This window comes from Mirounga angustirostris, unplaced genomic scaffold, assembly GCF_029215605.1.
Source record: "Mirounga angustirostris isolate CCGP_5_RB_7025 unplaced genomic scaffold, mMirAng1.0.hap1 SCAF_10, whole genome shotgun sequence".
In the NCBI taxonomy this organism is placed as follows: Eukaryota; Metazoa; Chordata; class Mammalia; order Carnivora; family Phocidae; genus Mirounga; species Mirounga angustirostris.
This window is the reverse complement of record NW_026991718.1, coordinates 31,618,662-31,636,815: the sequence shown is the minus strand read 5'-3', so window position 1 is coordinate 31,636,815 and position 18,154 is coordinate 31,618,662. Positions and strand designations below refer to the sequence as shown.

The window sequence follows — 18,154 nt, the reverse complement described above, 5'->3', positions numbered from 1 at the left end:
TGGCATTCAATGCCTATCTGTTTCTCAAACACAAGGCCCTTGAAAGCTTTTCCTTTTGAATATACTGCGGCATTGTCTTATTCACTGGAGTGAGTTCAAGTTATGGGCTCTTTTCCCAAACAAGATGAGGTAGGAAGAAAAACGTCGATGTAAATTTATTGTGGGTTCGATTCATTCACTCATTCATTCCTCCGGTGAGCAGGGCTGCATGCCGGCCGGGTTTTGAGACACCAGGGTGAATAAGATACACCCCTGCTCATGAGATGCTCACAGTTCAGCAGGCACCTACACAAATTATAACAATAAAGTGTCACGGGTGCCGTGACAGAAATCTGTGTAGTCATTAGGGTAGGGGCTGCCCAAAGCCATTACAACAGTTCTAACCATGGAAGGTCATAGAAGTCTTCACAGAAGAGATGAAGAGGGATGGCTTGGCCAAAAAATGCATGACATTTCAGATTCTCATCCAAGCTCAATGCATTCTGTCATTACATTCTGTTCTATACATCCTGTCATTAAGTGACTAATCTTTCTAGATACAAAAGAATTTGTTATTTCTGACAGTAATGATAGACACGCTTAGGAGCTGTGGTATTCACTCAGTATGTGCGAGATGTTTTTAATTAAGGTTTGTGGTCTCTATATTCTTCTACAGAACAATCCACAATTACTGTCAGACTTCTAGGCCTCAGCTGGCTCATCTCCAAACATGAGAAAGCAATGATCTCAACCCATTCTGGAAATATTTTCTGGCCCAGTAGCTACTAAAGTCACACATTCTAGAGTTGTGACTTCACCATTTAAAATATACGTGGTGTGGGGAGGGGGGAGGGGGATGGGTTAGCCCGCTGATGGGTATTAAGGAGGGCACGTTCTGCATGGAGCACTGGGTGTTATACGCAAACAATGAATCATGGAACACTACATCAAAAACTAATGATGTGGGGCTCCTGGGTGGCTCAGTCGTTAAGCGTCTGCCTTCGGCTCAGGTCAAGATCCCAGGGTCCTGGGATCGAGCCCCGCATCGGGCTCCCTGCTCCGCGGGAAGCCTGCTTCTCCCTCTCCCACTCCCCCTGCTTGTGTTCCCTCTCTCGCTGTGTCTCTCTCTGTCAAATAAATAAAATCTTTAAAAAAAAAAACAAAAACTAATGATGTATTGTATGATGACTAACATAACATAATAAAATAAAATAAAAATAAGTAGGATACTTCATACACAGTAAAATGCATTATCATTCATATTTAAAAACAAAAAAATAAAATAAAATATATGTGGTGAAATTTCAGTCAGCTCTGTAGTTTAGTTAATAGTTTTGTACCAATGTCAGTATCTTCATTTTGAAGACTGTACTATGTTTATGTAGATGTTAAAATTGGGGAACTTGGGTAAGGGAATATATGGGAAATCTCTGCATTAGTTTTGCAGGTTTCCAACAAATTTAAAATTAGTTCAAAATAAAAAATAAATAAATACATGTGTGTAAGTATGTATGAATGTATGTATATATTTACATTTTTATGATATCAGCTCTACTCTAAGTGTCTTCTACAAACACTTGATTATCAATCAGATAAACTAAATATGGAAACTGAAAGCAGGTATTTAGAAACTTTTATAGCAATTTAACATTTTCACAATATTTAAACATATGATCATTTTCTTAGAAATTTATTTTTATTGCATTTTTAAAGTATCAATCTACATTAGTTAGCATTCTCCAGAGAAATAGAACCAAGAGGGGTATGAGTGCACGTGTGTGCATGTGTGTGTGTATGTCTATATATAAAAAGAGAGATCTATTTCAGGGAAGAATTCTAGTCCAAAGGCAGTCTGCTAGCAAGAATTTCTTCTTGCTCAGGAAGTTTTGTCTTTGTTCTGGTAAGACCTTCAGTTGATTGGCTGAGACCCACCCACGTTATAGAGGTAATCTGCTTTATTCAAAGTCTGCTGATTTTAATGGTAATGTCATCCCAAAAAACACCTTCGGAGCAACATCCAGAATAATGTTTGACCAAATACGTGGGCACCATGGCCCAGCCAAGTTAACACACAAAAAATTAACCATCACATAATCCAATGGAAATTGGAAATTAAAAAAAAAAAAAAAAAAAGCCCTTCACTGACGATAGCTTGAGAAGCATGGTATAAAATAATTTTAGAGACACCTGGGTGGCTCAGTCGGTTAAGCGTCTGCCTTCGGCTCAGGTCATGATCCCAGGGTCCTGGGATCGAGCCCCACATCGGGCTCACTGCTCTGCGGGGAGCCTGCTTCTCCCTCTGCCTCTGCCCCTCCCCTAATGAACCTAAATCATTAAATTGCACCTTGCCCCTGGATACAGTTTGTACTGCTCTCACCAACAGGTTCCCCAGCTTTCTCAATTCATAGCATCTTAGCGGCTCAGGAATTTTTTTACAGAGCTCCTAGCTGAAAAGAAATACAACAGAAACATTACTTACCCAGTGGTTAGGTCCCAACAACTCAGCTGTTTGAATAAGAATAAGACACATAAATTCAAAAATATATATATATATATATATATATTTTTATTCTACTCTCAACCACAGGTACTTACAAAAGGAAGTATATGCCAAGTGGGCCCTGAAAGTCTTGTAAAACCTTGGAAACTAGACAGGCACCACCACCTGCATCCCTTCTTCCACACTGACTTTCACTTGGTAATTGCATTTCATAACAATGGCTGGAAACCCAACTTCTCAGAGACAAGACGTCTTGCAGGGGAAGGGGGCACAGTCTACGGTTGAAACGGTGAGCAACCTTGACCTCGTCATTCCCACGGTGTCCCACAGGGGTCAGCATCACCATGTTTCTCTCCACACTTAATGTCTGCCGCCATGCCCCCTGTGAGTTTGCTGTGGTGTCCCGGGCACCTCCACGTAGTTTGGAACTCATGGTTCTATTCTTTCTCCCCTTTTGAATCTGTTCTCTCACTTGCAAAACATAAGCATCTCCTTTAAGTGCCTAGCAACCACCTCTGCTAAACCTGGGGTTAAGCACACGCTAACATTTACCGCCAGGTTACGGCCTGGCCTTCAGCAGCTGCCCTCAAGGAGTCGGGCATTCCCCACTCTGTCTTTTGTCTATGGGGAAGGCTGTAGATGACTGAAAGGCCCCACTGACTAGCCACCCCAAATATGTGCCCAGAGAGCCCAGCAAAATCTTTTGCCCTGCTACGTATTAATATAAGAATAGTTTTTAACTGTATTTTTAACCATTAGATCAAGACTGAACGCAGAATGGAAATAGGTATATATTTGATACCTTTCTCACTAATTTTTTAACCATTCCCAATCCCATCTTTATCTAATCCTGATTTTTCTATTCGATTATGTTTATTTCATTCACCCCAAATGCCTCTAGCTGTAGTGAAAAGTCCCTTGGATCATAGAAGTGGCCCTGACAGTAGTGTTTTGGGGCTTAAGCATAGCTTGAAATCAAGCACCGTTTTTTTTTTTTTTAATCTGGGTCAACACCATCTCTTCATCATTAGGGTCACTGTCATCATCATAATATAAACTATTTATCCTGTTTGGCTGGTGTCAAGAGTTAGAATGATGAACTCCCTCTGTTTCCCATTCCTAGTAAGGGGAGAGGGACCCATACATCTCTTATCTTCCCTTATTGCTGGGAAGATTGTCTCTCCCTCTCTCTCTCTTTTTATGAAGATCTTCTAGGTTCTTTTATCTACGGTTTACTACCAGCTACATACAGTTGGTACAACCTGCCTCTGGTATGAAGCTACTGTCCTGTAATGGAGACTATATTCCCTCACTAGGGACAAATCCAAGCTAATCAGAACATACTTTTTAAAATCTCTTTCATGGGGCACCTGGATGGCTCAGTCGGTTGGGCGTCTGCCTTCGGCTCAGGTCACGATCCCCGGGTCCTGGGATCGAGCCCTGCACTGGGGGCTCCCTGCTCAGCGGGAAGCCTGCTTCTCCCTCCCCTACTCCCCCTGCTTGTGTTCCCTCTCTCACTGTGTCTCTCTGTCAAATAAATAAATAAAATCTTAAAAAAAAATAAAAATAAAACCACACAGGGCGCCTGGATGGCTCAGTCGGTTGGGCATCTGCCTTCGGCTCAGGTCACGATCCCAGCGTCCTGGGATCGAGCCCTGCACTGGGGGCTCCCTGCTCAATGGGAAGCCTGCTTCTCCCTTTCCCACTCCCCCTGCTTGTGTTCCCTCTCTCGCTGTGTCTCTCTCTGTCAAATAAATAAATAAAATCTTTAAAAAAATAAAAATAAAACCACACAATTTTGGGTAGTGGCACAGAGGGGTTTCACGCTCCAGGACAGGTATTTGCTGCCAGAACACGAGAGAGCAGTGTCCCCCACTGATGCTCCCATTTCCCCAGCCTGATGTTGAATGTCCCCCTTCTTTCTTGCTGGAGCTTTTTTATAAACCAGGTGTCAACAAATATATTGGATTCTTTATACTTTAATCCGTGTCCCATTTTGAAAGGGTTGAAAGAGTTGGGCACATTATTCATTCAACTCTAGCTCCTTTCCGATGACCTCAGGGGGATTAGCAGGATACCTGCTCGGAGCAAGGTATCCCAGAAGCCACCTCACTCGCTGTGTTGAGAATCCAACTGGCACACAGCCTTCAGTGGGAAGGCTGATGAAAGGTGCTCAGTAAAAATTAAAAGCCTTGGGAAAGTACAGGCCCCCGGGCCAGAACAAGGCCGCTGAATGATTGTTCCTTCTGGGAGCAAAGGTGGGAGCATTTTCTTGCCCTGCTCATGGGGGTAAAGTGAAGTCACAACTTCCTTGTAACCGTGACTCATTATCATCAGAGGGCCTTCCTGCTTTGGCAGAGCTAATTTCACGAGTGGTAAATGAAGGGTCTCTCCCAGTGAGCGCTGATGGAGGAACAAACAGAGAAAAAAGTACAACCGAACCCCTAACCGTGACCCGCATTGTGGAACAGGCGGGAGTTTTCTGAAGCAATGAGACCAGCCCACGCCCAGATCTCCCTCGGCCACGTTTTCTTCCTTCCTGACTCATCAGATTTCTCTGGGAAAGCCTGCGAGAAGGGATTAGGAAGCGGGCAAGGGAGCCACCTTTTCCGGCAGCGTGGGGCAGTTTGATTTCAGATGCTGCAAATCTTCGAGAACAGACTCGGCGCGCCAGCGTTCTCGGCTCGAGGCCAGCCGCATGGAGCACATCAGATGGTCGGGGCCGCCGGCAAGAGACCCGAAGGCTTTCCTGAGGGCCGCCTCTCTCCGGAAGTTAGAAGATGTCAGAACAGTTTTGCCTTCTTGAAACGTGCAAATGTCACCAGCCGGGAGTGGCAGATGCCGAGAGGCGTCTGAAAACAAACCTCCATCTGGTAATGGGTTAGGCTTCCTGGTACACAGATGAGAATAGTTTGAAACAAAGTGACGGAAGCACCAGTTTGGCTTTTCACATATTGTTACGGGCTCTGGGTCATTTCCTGCCTTTGGAATGTATTTCCTCTCCAGGTTCAACAAAACCTGCTGAATGACAAGAAAGAGGTTAGGGTTTTTCTTTTCGCCTGTGAACTTGTTTCTCTGCAAGGGGCTGCGTCTTCTCGGGCTCCTGCCTACTCACGCTGAGCCCGGGAGTAGTGAAGCTTCGGGAATAGAATAAATTAGGGAAGGGAGCCATCTCCAGTTGAGTCAGATGAATCCTCTTGTTCCTCGAAAACCGAAAGGATTGGGAAGGGGTCAGATGATGCCTTCCGGAGGGGACCTCTCTACCCCCAGGACCCCAGGCAGGCACGCAGGCCCCCTTGAAGGGAGGAGGCCGAAACCACCTCCACACAGCCCCGCCCCGACCTCCTGGAGGCAGCCAGTGGGCCAGCTGGAGAGTGCGAACGTGACATTGGCTGCACGAGGGGTGACCTGCAGTCTTATGTTACAGAAATTCATTTTCCACCTTGTGCCAAACAGCATTTCAGACAGCAACAACTGCCTTCCTGGCAGCATGTTTGTGCTCATTTGGGGCATTTTGAAGCTGATGTGAATCCTTCTTGCAAACTCTCTCTGCCCTGAAGACCCGCTGCCATTCTGCGGTGCAGGGACCCTCGCAGAGGCCGAGGTGAAGCCTCTTACTCTGAGGGCTACAGACTTCGAGCAGAGAACTTCCACTGCTGTTCCTCTGAGTCTGGAAAGGCCTGTCTCTCTGGAGGGTGATCCACGGTCACAAGTTCCTTCTGCAAAGCCAGCTCATGCAATCCTTGTCGGGAGGAAGCTCCGGAAGCCGGTTCACGTGTCCAGAGCCCATCCCTCTCTAGACGGAGAGGTCCGAGTTCACAGCCTTCAAGACATGGGTAGTTCTGACCCCAGCCGTGTCCATCTAGACACAGCTATCCTGTTAGTAAGTGCTCCGTCAATGCCAAGGAAGTGGCAGCTGGTGATCCGGGTATCCTGGTGCCCCCAATGCCCAGAAACAAAACCCAAAACTCCCTCTCCTCCCCCGCTGCCTTGACAGGAGGCCCGGTGATTACTGTGGCTCCGGAGAGAATCAAGCTGACCTTGGCAAAGCAAGCTGCCTCATCGGGTGTCCACAGAAACGGTCTCCCGTGACCGTCACAGAAATGATTCCAACATTTAGGAAGTTCCAGGGGAAGGAAGGAAGTAGCTAGGGACGAAGTTGGCTCTGTAAATAAGCAGGGTCAGAAACACCTGTAGGCTATGACTTTTGAACCAACAAGACTTCCGCCTAAGGGCCCCAACCTTCCCCCACAAAAGAGCACTTGGGCAGATTCAGGCATTGTATTTCCGCGTAAGAGTGTGACCTGGGACTGGGAACTTTGTAAGCCATTGCCTTTCAACTTTAGAGGTTCTGAGTGCACAGGTCTGGCAGGAGGCCAGGAATCTGTGTTTTTATCAAGCCCACCTTCTGATGCTGGTACAGGTGGTCTGTGGCCCACACTTTGGAACACTATGCTGAAAAGAATTGTGGGTCATTGTCACATTAGCATGGATTAACTGGTAATACAGGAAAGCGTTGCACGGGGATTGCAGGCCAGGCTTTGGCCCTCTGTGTGGCTGTGGGCGAGACAATTTAACACTCCAAGATCGAAGGCCTCTGGACCAGTTGGTGACCTCTAAAAATTGAGTTGGGGACTGGTTTCTTAATGATGGCCCACAGTCCTGCAAAGTACTTAAGGGCTGGTCCAAAGGGTCATGGCGGCCAAGACTACTCCAGCGTGTCCTAAATAGTCAGTGAAGCTCTGCAGTGCAGAAAGCCCCAGAGGCCAAGGAAGACCTTCTTGCCCTGGGGCTGCAGTCCTGGTACCTGAGGTCTTGGGGTGCCAGAAACCAGCAAGAGATACTTCTTTCTTTGCTCTCCGCCATTTCCAAATAGGGAAAAATGAGAGAGAGAAGGTTAAATGCATTCCATGCTTTGTGTGGGAGTGCTGACAACCCTGACTCCATCTTTAGCCCTCTCTCCTGTTCATGCCCACACAAGACCTCCCTCCAGGCTACATGTTCGAGGCCCTGTGGAAACTAATGGACGCCCCTACCGGAATGTGGGAAAGCTCCTTCTTATCTTTCCTAAAGTTGTGCACAGAAGGCCCCACTTCAAGTAACGAGCAGAGATGAGCAGCACACAGCAGGTCCCACTTTAGATAACTACCCTATGACCTCACCACCATGCCCCTCGCTCCATAGAAGCTAGGGATTAAGGTCCAGACCCAGCGGAGAATAGCTGGGTGTGTCCTGCCCTGGGTGGTCTGTCCCTCCTCCCACCCGCCTCATCTCCCCAACTAAAACTCTCTGTAAATGGTATTCAGTGGCTTGCTTTGGTTCTTGGTCTGAAAGTGCCTTGTCAGACTGACCCTCCTTCACCTTCTAAGAATATCCATTTCCTTTTGAATTCTCAAGTAACCCTAGTATTCTTAGTTCTGTTTTGAAATGAGAGAATTACAGATTAAAGGGGTTGACTAACTCTCCTAAATTCCCAAGATCACGAGGCCATTGAGTGCTTGGGATGAAATTTGAACTCATGTCTGTCCAGGTCCAAGTTCCCTGTTCTTTCCACAAAGGCACCCGTAGCTAGAAGTCATGCTGTGGCCACTCTGAAGGCATGTATGTTTTGAGACCCTCAAAATGCCCTCACTCTCCCTAACCTTTATCCACCCCTGTTATCTACTCTGTTTAAGAATCTCACTTTATTTTTTTTTTTTTTTAAGATTTTATTTATTTGACAGAGAGAGAGAGAGCACAAACTGTGGGGAGGGGTGGAGGGAGAGGGAGAAGCAGACTCCCCGGTGAGCAAGGAGCCCGATGCGGGGCTCGATCCCAGGACCCTGGGATCATGACCTGAGCTGAAGGCAGACGCTTCACCCACTGAGCCACCCAGGCACCCCGAAAGTCTTACTTTATCTTTGATCTTTATTCCATCCCTGACCTCTAAACAATCTCTCAACCTTGCTTGTTTGTTATCCCCACAACATCTTTACCCCCAGGGTAAATATCACACCTTTCCTGGGCCCAGGAGGATTTTACCCCCAGGGTAAAATATCACACCTTTCCTGGGCCCAGGAGGATTTTTGGATCCACAATTACTCCCGTTACTGATCTGAAAACCAGTGGGTCCTAGAGAAGGCATGCTATTGCCAGAGGTTTCCATGGACTGAGGATCCTCCGATGCTTAACAGGCATTTGTGTACTTGTTGACGTAAGAGCCCTCCCTCCACCCCATCCCTCCCACCCCGTCTCTTCTCAACTCAGGGCAGAGATGCACGAAACCTGGGCCAGCCAGCTCCCTGCTATAAAATAAATGGAGGCCCCTGAAACTTCAACGTTTTAATAATAGAGATTATTCCGGGATGCTGGGCACCCCCTAGTGGGAGGAATGGAGAAAGAAGCCGGATTGTTCTGATGCTGTTCCCAGTCATCCATCCACCCCCAGCTTCCTGCCCCTCGGCCACCTTCGCCTTCCAGCCCTTCTCACTGTTCTCCGAATGATTCATTCTTCCCACGATGATCGGGCCTTTTGCCCCATAAAGCCCTCCCTGTCTTTACAGACGTAACGCACTAAAATTAAGCAGAAGGCAACTCGGGCAGAACAGCAGGGAAAACTTCCTATTGGAAGAGCTCCTGAAACCCTGAAATCCCTTATAAGGCAAACTGATTAAGACCCAACAGCCCTGGGCAAAACAATAGAGACTATCTTGGAAAGATATTTTTGGAAATGAGGAGAGGGAAAGGCTAGTTTCCTGGTTTCAAGATATATGCTAATGCCCACATCTGACACCCTCAGATTTCAGACTTCTATTAATTCCCTGTGCTGTCTTACCCCTTCTAAGGTCGAGAGAACACCCAGCATTTACCTACTTTGGAATAAACCGAAGAAGCCCTGTCCCAGCAGAGGGGTAGCCTATCTGTGGACTGGGCACAACGTACCACCGTGGGACATTCCAGTCATCTGGCACTATCACTTAACTCTTTAAAGACCAGGGCCGTAGCACCGCAAGACAGGGGCTGAGCCCTATTACGTTGTGAACAACAAGCCATTTTCTGAATACCTACAATATACAAGCTCAGGCAGGCTGGTTATAAGATCAGCCTTACGCATTTTCAAGATCTGCCCACCTCAACTTTAGTTCTTTCTCCAAGAAAGGGCCTTAATAAAAGACAGAGAGCGCTAACATATTTGAGCCCATGCACTTTCTTCTGAGCATATTCACCGTCCATATTTTAGCTTGATACCTGATCATTTCACTGGGCAGGGGTTCACCAGTCTCGTCCTGGGGCCCAATGCCTGTCCCCAGGGAACATTAGAATTACAGAGCACCCCACCTCCATACGACTTTGGTTTCTATGGTCTGACTTGTCCCTGGATCAGAGCCATCAACTCATTACTGCCCACTCAAGTTGACCTTCTCTGATAAGCTCCCTGAAAACTTGTTCAGAATGCTAGCAATTCCAGCGCAGGCTTTTCAGCGCTGTGGTTCCTGCCTCCTCTTGAGCCTCGTCCCTTGGACAGTCTAATCTGACAATCACCGTCAGTGTCGGTCCCTTTCATCTTTTCAGTCATTTGATGATGTTCATCTCTCTGACAACCAAGAACTTTGGAAGACTCTCTCCCTCAGGCACTTCCATTTTTGGGTCCAGACTGGCAGCCTTTCAAACTCACCAGAGGCCTCGCAGAAGGCAACGTTGTGGAGGGTCAGAGGGCAAGCTGAACACAAGTTCATTGGACATCTGGAAGAAAGAAGAGAGGGTCAAGGATGCTCCAGCTTGGTCAGCATCACAGGCCAACAGCAGAAGCTGCTGGGATTCCTTCCCGCCTAACTTGGGCTTGATGAAAAGCATTCTTTGGTCTGGAGACCTCTGGCCTCATTCTCAGTGGGACGCTCCAAGGGCAGAGCAGGGTTCTCAGCTGGTAGGAAGGACACACTGAGCGCCTTCCCCAGCCTGGGAGACACAAAAGCCATGGTGAGTTAGCTGAGCCACCTGGAGCCCCTCTGTCAGTGTGAGCTTTCCCGGACCGTGTAAGCTGGCCTTGACTTTGTAAGAAAGGGTAGCGATGTGTTTATGTGCTCAGATGAGAAAACATGAGGAGAGAACGAGGATTAGAAGGAATGAACATAAATGGTGGCTGCTTTGAAGGGGCCGGAGAGGATGTAATCCTGAGCAGAGACCCCAGCTCTGATGGAGATAAGGGGACTTCCACTACTTCTGTCTCTATTCTCCAAGAAATAAAAGCCAAATCATAAATCTAAAACCGGAAGGTGCGTTCACGTGGGGAGAGGGGGGAACAAGGTGTTGCGTTCCAAACAGATATTAGCGCCACAAAAATGAACCCTTTTAATCTGCCAGTAGAAACGTGTCTTTTCTGAAAGTCACCATTGATTAAACACCAAAGAGAAGGTTACAAAAAGTTCTATTTCATGCAGATTAAGAAGCATTAATTCAGGCTGTCTCTAGTGAGTTGGATTTCTAGCACTGGATGCTTTCCAAGAAAAGGTGAAAGGGGAGCAACCAGAGCAGTTATGGGAAATTCAGGTGCGTGTTTTGTCGGTAAAGGTGAGGAGCCACAAAACAGATCAAGGGCTGTGCAGCTGGAGGGATGCCCAGAGGGGATGGAGCCCCTGGGTCAGGCCTTTGGAGAACCAACATCAAGCCCCCAAAACAGTGCTCGTGGGCAGGACAGGTGGGAGCTACCTGCCCGTGCCTACAGCAAGGCAGGTTTGCGTTATCTGCTAACATCCCTGAGGGAAGGGAGTTCTTTGCCAGCTGGAGAGCTCCCGGGAGAGACAGGGATTCAGCTCTGGGATGATGTCCAAAGAATCCAGGTGAGGCCTTGAACTTTGGCCAGCAAAGCGGGGTGTGTAACACCTAAGGAAGCTGGGTAGGAGTCATTAGGACTACACTCAGGCAGGGGAAATTGGGGTGTGGTGCGTCCAGGAAGGGAAGGTATGCGCATTCCAGAGCCCAGTTAATGTTTATGGGAGAAGCTTCAGCAAACATAGGATACAAGTCACTCTGGCTGTCCTCAAACCTCTTCTGCAGCTGAGTTTCTGACTCTTAAAGCTCAACATAAGCAAGTTCCCCATAAAGGCGCTAAGGGGTAGTAGTCATCAATGGGGGGAGATGCCGAACCCGTAGCAGAGAGCCAAGGATACAATGCAAGCCCTTTTGACTTGACGTAGGCAGCTGCGTTTCGGAATCGCAGCCCCGGACTTAAAGGCAGCACTCTGGGCCATCAACTGAGGTTTTCTTCTCCCACTTCTGAGAAGGCGAGAGACCACTCGACAGTGTCCTTTCTACCCTTTGGTTCCTTCTTGCCATTTCTCCCCATCATTTCCAGCGCTCTGCTGAGCCAGTCGCACCATCTCCCGACTCTGTGTCCAGTTAACATCACGGCAGCTTAGAGCCGGCCACGATGGCACTGTTTGTTAGGGAAATTGGCAAACCCTACGAACTAGAGCTTCATATTTATTTCTGGAGAGCCAGTTGTGAAACATTTACTAGCGCACTGTGCCCGTCACTGGGAGTTTGTCCATGGGAGAGGGGGCAGTGAACTGAGTGTAGGAGTCTAGGGACAGGGGAGAGGCAGGGAGGGCAAAGCCTAGGCGGGGGGGGGGGGGGGGGGGCCCTAGGAGGAAGTGGCAGATTGCCAAGATTGGTTCCGCCTCCCTCACAGATACACAACCCCGCCCCAAACACAAGCCTGCGATTCAGCATTTAACAGTTGTTCAGTGAGCACCTGCTCTGTGTTTACAACCACACGTAGACATTGTTTTCTGTTGATTTGGGGGGTGGTTTTATCGTCCCACTTGAACATTTTGTGAGGTTTATGGTGCAAAATAGCATAACGTAGGTATAGAATGTTTTTCCTGGTATGAATTTAAAGTGTTTCTCATAGATCCAATCCCACTTTTCCTCTTGCAACTCCCCCCACAACACACACACACACACACACACACTCACAATATCATGTGCTCCCCTGCTCCTCTATGTGCTTCCCATTGACCTTTGGATTCAGCACCTTAACTCTTGTCAAAATCTCTCTGAACTGGATAATTATTACCCCCTCTAGAGGAGAACTCTTTAACGTTGATGCACATGCGAATCACCTGGGGAATCTTGTTAAATGCAGATTTGCTTTCAGTAGGTCTGGCTGGAGCTCTAAGAGTCGCCACTTCGAACAAGCTCCGGTGATTCCCAAGCTGCCGGTCAGCAGATCGCAGCACTAGCAAGGCTCATTCTGCCCCCCACAACTCTCTCTCCCTTCCACCTCTTCTACTTTAAGAAATCCCATGTACATCTCTTGAAGTGACAGCCCCTCACAGGAGATTGGACCAAGACTGGAAGCACAACCAATCAACCAAATCTATATGCCAGTATGGTTAAATTGTCTTTCAAGAATTTGTACTGGAGGGGCACGTGGGTGGCTCCGTTGGTTAAGCGGCCGACTCTTGATTTCAGCTCAGGTCATGATCTCAGGGTCCTGGGATGGAGCCTCAAGTGGGGCTCCCTGCTCAGCGGGGAGTCTGCTTCAGGATTCTCTTTCGCTCTGTTCCTCCTGCCACTTTCTAGCACTATCTCTCTTTCACATAAATAAATAAATCTTTAAAAAAAAAAAGAATTTGTACTAGAATGCTGTCCCAGCCTGGGATCCCTGCAGAGCAGAACCACAGATAGAAGTTTGCATGCAATCACTTATTTGGGAATCTCAGAGAACAAGAATGCAAGACATGGGAAGTAAAAGAGGGAAGAAAAACTAGCACAAAGATGCGTTATTGAATTAACCATGGTGTAGGGCAACAGGTGCTCCGTCCTGTGGGAGCTGCTAATGGGCCTTCTGAGAATGCATCTCAGTCCTATCTCCATTTATCCAAACTTTCCTCCAGAAAGTATTGATTAAATGTTTGATAACCCTGTATTTTCCAGTTTTCAAGTGGTGACTTGGTTCCCTAGCATCCTCTAAAAGACACCAATAGATTTTATTTTCGTACAAGTATGAGCCATGGATTTAAATATATTTCATATACTTCAACCCATTGCAGTTATTATTCTAAGTGGTGCTCAAATTATCCTATCTTTGGTCAAGGGGATATTGACTTATTCGTGTTGACTCCGGAGTTTTTTTGGTATGACCCCAGTAGTCTTTGATTGCTTCCTTCTTTTCTGGTGTAAGCTATTCTAGAGCAGCTGTATCCAATAGAACTTTCTTTTTTTTTTTTTTTTAAGATTTTTTTTTTTTTTTATTCATGAGAGACAGAGCAAGAGAGAAAGGCAGAGGGAGAAAAGCAGGCTCCCAAGGAGCAGGGAGCCCGATGTGGGACTCGATCCCGGGACCCAGGGATCATGACCTGAGCCAAAGGCAGACGCTTAACCAACTGAGCCACCCAGGTGCCCCAATAGAACTTTCTGTGATGATGGAAATGTTCTGTATCTATACGATATGATGCTGTAGCAACTAGCCACATGTAGCTATAAACACCTTAAATGTAGCCAATACAACTGAGGAACTGAATTTTAAATTTTACGTACTTTTGATTAATTTCATTTTAAATAGCCACATGTCTCCAATTGCCACTGGACAACACAATTCTAGAGTTTAACTATTTGAGTAACAATTGAAGAAAGCTAGGTACAGAGAAGCAGAAGGACTTGTCTGTGATCGAATTCAATCTTTTTTTAAGATTTTATTTTTTTGAGAGAGAGAGAGTGCATGTGAGAGAGCACAAGCAGGGGAAAGGGCAGAGAGGGAGAGGGAGAAGCAGGCTCCCCGCTGAGCAGGACCCTGGGATCGTGACCTGAGCCGAAGGCAGACGCCCAACCAACTGAGCCATCAATCTTTATCATCAGAATACTGCAGGGACTCAGTGCATCTGAATAATCTGGGGAAACTTTGTAAAATATTGATTTCTGAGCTCCACCCCCAGATATTCTGATTCATTAGATATAAGGTGGAGCTTAGGAATCTGTTGTTTTATTATTGTTATTTTAAATTACCATGTGATTCTGATGAGCCGCTGGGTTCAGGAACCACTATATTAAAATGCCAGATGCAATACTTATGTTACAGCTACAGTTCATTGAAAAATCATTCCAATGAATCAGCTGTACATCTTTAACACTTTCTAGTCAGTTTTAGAACTTCTCAGAGGACCATACCACTCTGCTAGTTATATAATCAAGAGCTATAGGTTCTCACAGAGGCTTGCCTCGCTCTGCCTTCAACACAGGTCTTCTGGCCTTAGTCTGTTTAGACTACCATAACCTAAATCCCATAGACTTGGTGACTTGTAAACAATGGAAATCTATGTCTCACAGTTTTAGAGGCTGGGATGTCCAAGATCAAGGCATGAGCATATTCAGTGTCCAGTGAGAGTCTGCTTCTTATATGGCTGTCTTTTCATTAAGTTTTGTTTCTTTTCATTTTTGACTTGATTTTTTCAATTGAGGTGAAATTCACATAACATAAAACTAATCATTTTAAAGCAAACATTTCAGCGGCATTTTGAACCCTCTCTTATAAGAGCACAGAAGAACCCCAGTCTTTTATAATGGGCTGCAAGCAAACTTGCCCAACTTTGCCCCAGAGGGAGGCATGATCTTTAGGATAATAGTACAGCAAACTAACCTTCCCTCTGCTCCAGAGGGAAACGCCATCTCTATCTGCCAAGGCTGTTCAATATGAAAACATAGCCCCCAACAAAAGGCTGCCAATGTTTTTGCTTAAAGACATGCAGAAACATGAGAGCCCCATGGAGAATAGTCTCCCCACAGTGCACACCCCATGACACTATTCTTGGTCTATCCTCAACATGGTGACCCCCTAGAACTTGAACCAAGACTAGAGTACTGATATAGAAACTCTTCCCTCCCAGCTGTGATGACTTTGGACTTCTGTGTCCCTTGGCAGGAGGTAATAATGCATCGTGGTTAGAAGAATAGTCTCTAGGGGCCCCTGGGTGGCTCAGTCGGGTAAGTGTGGGACTCTTGATTTCGGCTCAGGTCATGATCTCAGGATCGTGAGATGGAGCCCTACATGGAGCCTGCTTAAGATTCTCTCTCTCCTCTCCCTCTGTCCCTCCCCCCCAACCCCAGGCCCCACCCCACCCCACCCCACCCCCATGCTTACGCACCTGCACACATTCTCTCTCTCTCTCTCTAAAAAAAAAGAAGAGCAATCTCTGAAGTCAGATTGTCTGGGTTCACATCTCAGCCATGCCACTTACTAGCTTTATGTCAGTGGGAAACTTAATTAACCCCTCTGTGCCTCAGTTTCCTCATCTATAAAATGGGAATACAATAATAGCTACCTCCAGGTTATTATAAAGATTACATGGAAAGTGTTCGGCACAAGTTACAAAGCACGTCCTCTGCAAACACTAGCCATTGCTGTTACCACTCTTTAATTGTTTTTTTTTTTTTTAAAGATTTTATTTATTTATTTGACAGAAAGAGACACAGCGAGGGAGGGAACACAGCAGGGGGAGTGGGAGAGGGAGAAGCAGGCTCCCCGCAGAGCCGGGAGCCCGATGCAGGACTCGATCCCAGGACCCTGAGATCATGACCTGAGCTGAAGGCAGTCGCTTAACCAACTAAGCCACCCAGGCACCCACCACTCTTTAATTGTTAATGTATTCTCATGACTTTTCCTATCATGGTGGACCTACTTGTTCAAATGGAACCCCAACACAGCCTGGCTTCTTTGGGTTGAGTTAAAATTCCCAATCCTGGCCACCTGAGAGCCGGTTTGACACCCTGTTGGGTTTGCTCTATTCCACCAGTGGGCAAACTATCGCCTGAAAGCCAAATCCAGCCCGCCACCTGTTTTGTTTTGTTTTTAAATAAAGGGTTTTTTTTTTTTTTTTTTGGCATGCCACCACATACACTCATTGACATATTCTCTCCGGCTGCTTTGGTGCTACAGCCCGAGTTGGAGAGTAAAGCCAAAAATATTTAGTATTTGGGCCTTTAAAGAAAAAGTTTGCCAGTCCCTGCTCTGTTCTATTCAGACTGTATCCCATCCATGCAGCAATCGTGTGACGGGTTATCAATTACCAGGGAGACCAGGTAAGTGTGGAAATGAACCACTGCTGCCTCTTTTCATTGGAAAAGCAACTCCAGAGTACCGTTAGTAGAGAAGGCATCAATGTAAGCTTTTAAGAGTAGTGCTTTATGGGCGCCTGGGTGGCTCAGTTGGTTAAGCGACTGCCTTCGGCTCGGGTCATGATCCTGGAGTCCCGCATCGAGTCCCGCATCGGGCTCCCTGCTCGGCAGGGAGTCTGCTTCTCCCTCTCCCGCTCCCCCCTCTTGTGCTCTTTCTCTCTCTCACTCTCTCTCTCAAATAAATAAATAAAATCTTAAAAAAAAAAAAAAGAGTAGTGCTTTATGTCGTCCTTCTCTGAATTGGACTATTTACATAGCCCATCACCTGACTGATGTCATTCAACAAGCAAAACATTAATAAACTTTGTGTAAGATTATTAGCTTGAAAACAGAAGACAATTTCTAAAGGAAACATCCCTTTATTAAAAGCCTTTTATCAAAGAGTACTCTAAAAATAAATTAGCCTTTCAAATAAGAGTAAATATAGATAGAATGTATCACTTTCGTTTTCTCTACAAATATCTTTGACATGTTACTAACCACCTAATGAAGAGAGACATTAGATGAATATTTATGATGGCCAGGGTTGATGAATATGATTCATGAACTATGCATTTAGTAGTGGATTTCAGGACAGAGCCACGAGCTATGTTCAGTCATAATTGAATACACTTTGAATGACCGCTTACATTAGGCCCACGACAATGAGAAGGTCCATACCCACATAGAAGTTTCAACTTCTTTCGTGAAATAATATTTCAGGGCAGAGAGACAGAAAGTTCTTTGAGAAACACAGCTCTGACCAAAGAACACTGTTGCTTTTATTATGATCAGAGGTCAGGCTTCAACAACCTTCTGGAAGCAGCCCAGACCCAAAATTGCAAGAGTGAGTGGGGAGTATTTGGTAATTAGGGTTGTTTTTTGTTGTTGTTGTTGTGAAGACAGTACAGTATTTTTTTTTTAAGATTTTATTTATTTATTTGAGAGAGAGAATGAGATAGAGAGAGCATGAGAGGGGGGAGGGTCAGAGGGAGAAGCAGACTCCCCGCCAAGCGGGAAGCCCAACATGGGACTTGATCCCAGGACTCCAGGATCATGACCTGAGCTGAAGGCAGTCACTCAACCAACTGAGCCACCCAGGCGCCCCGACAGTACAGTATTTTTTAAATTTTAAAGAAAAATTCCCTTTATCCTTGTGCCTAAGACAGCTGTTTTCTTTTTTGTGTGTTCCATATAGACTCCATCCAAATGCATACACATGTTCACAAACAGCTAACAGTCCGTGAGAGTTTGTTGTAACAGAAACAATGCTTTCACGCACAGAGGTTCACCCACAGGATGAGCATCGTGGAGGTATCAATAGTATTGTATGTTAGAACTGCAGGCGCCTCTCAAACCTGACTGCATATTGGCCTCACTGAGAAGGTTTTTTTTTTTTTAAAGATTTTATTTATTTATTTGACAGAGAGAGAGCACAAGCAGGGGGAGTGGCAGGCAGCGGGGGAGGGAGAAGCAGACTCCCTGAGGGGCAGGGAGCCCGATGTGGGACTCGATTCCAGAACCCTGGGATCATGACCTGAGCAG

General features: G+C 46.3%; 1 long non-coding RNA gene across 1 annotated transcript in view; it reads right to left on the bottom strand.

Moving 5' to 3' along the window:
- Positions 1-1,474: 1,474 nt before the first annotated feature.
- Positions 1,475-18,154, bottom strand: part of LOC123851008 (uncharacterized) — a 70,746-nt gene continuing 54,066 nt past the window's right edge. The window contains exon 4 of the long non-coding RNA XR_010405536.1: positions 1,475-10,201. This is a non-coding gene — a long non-coding RNA (uncharacterized LOC123851008). The remainder of the gene's footprint in view (positions 10,202-18,154) is intronic.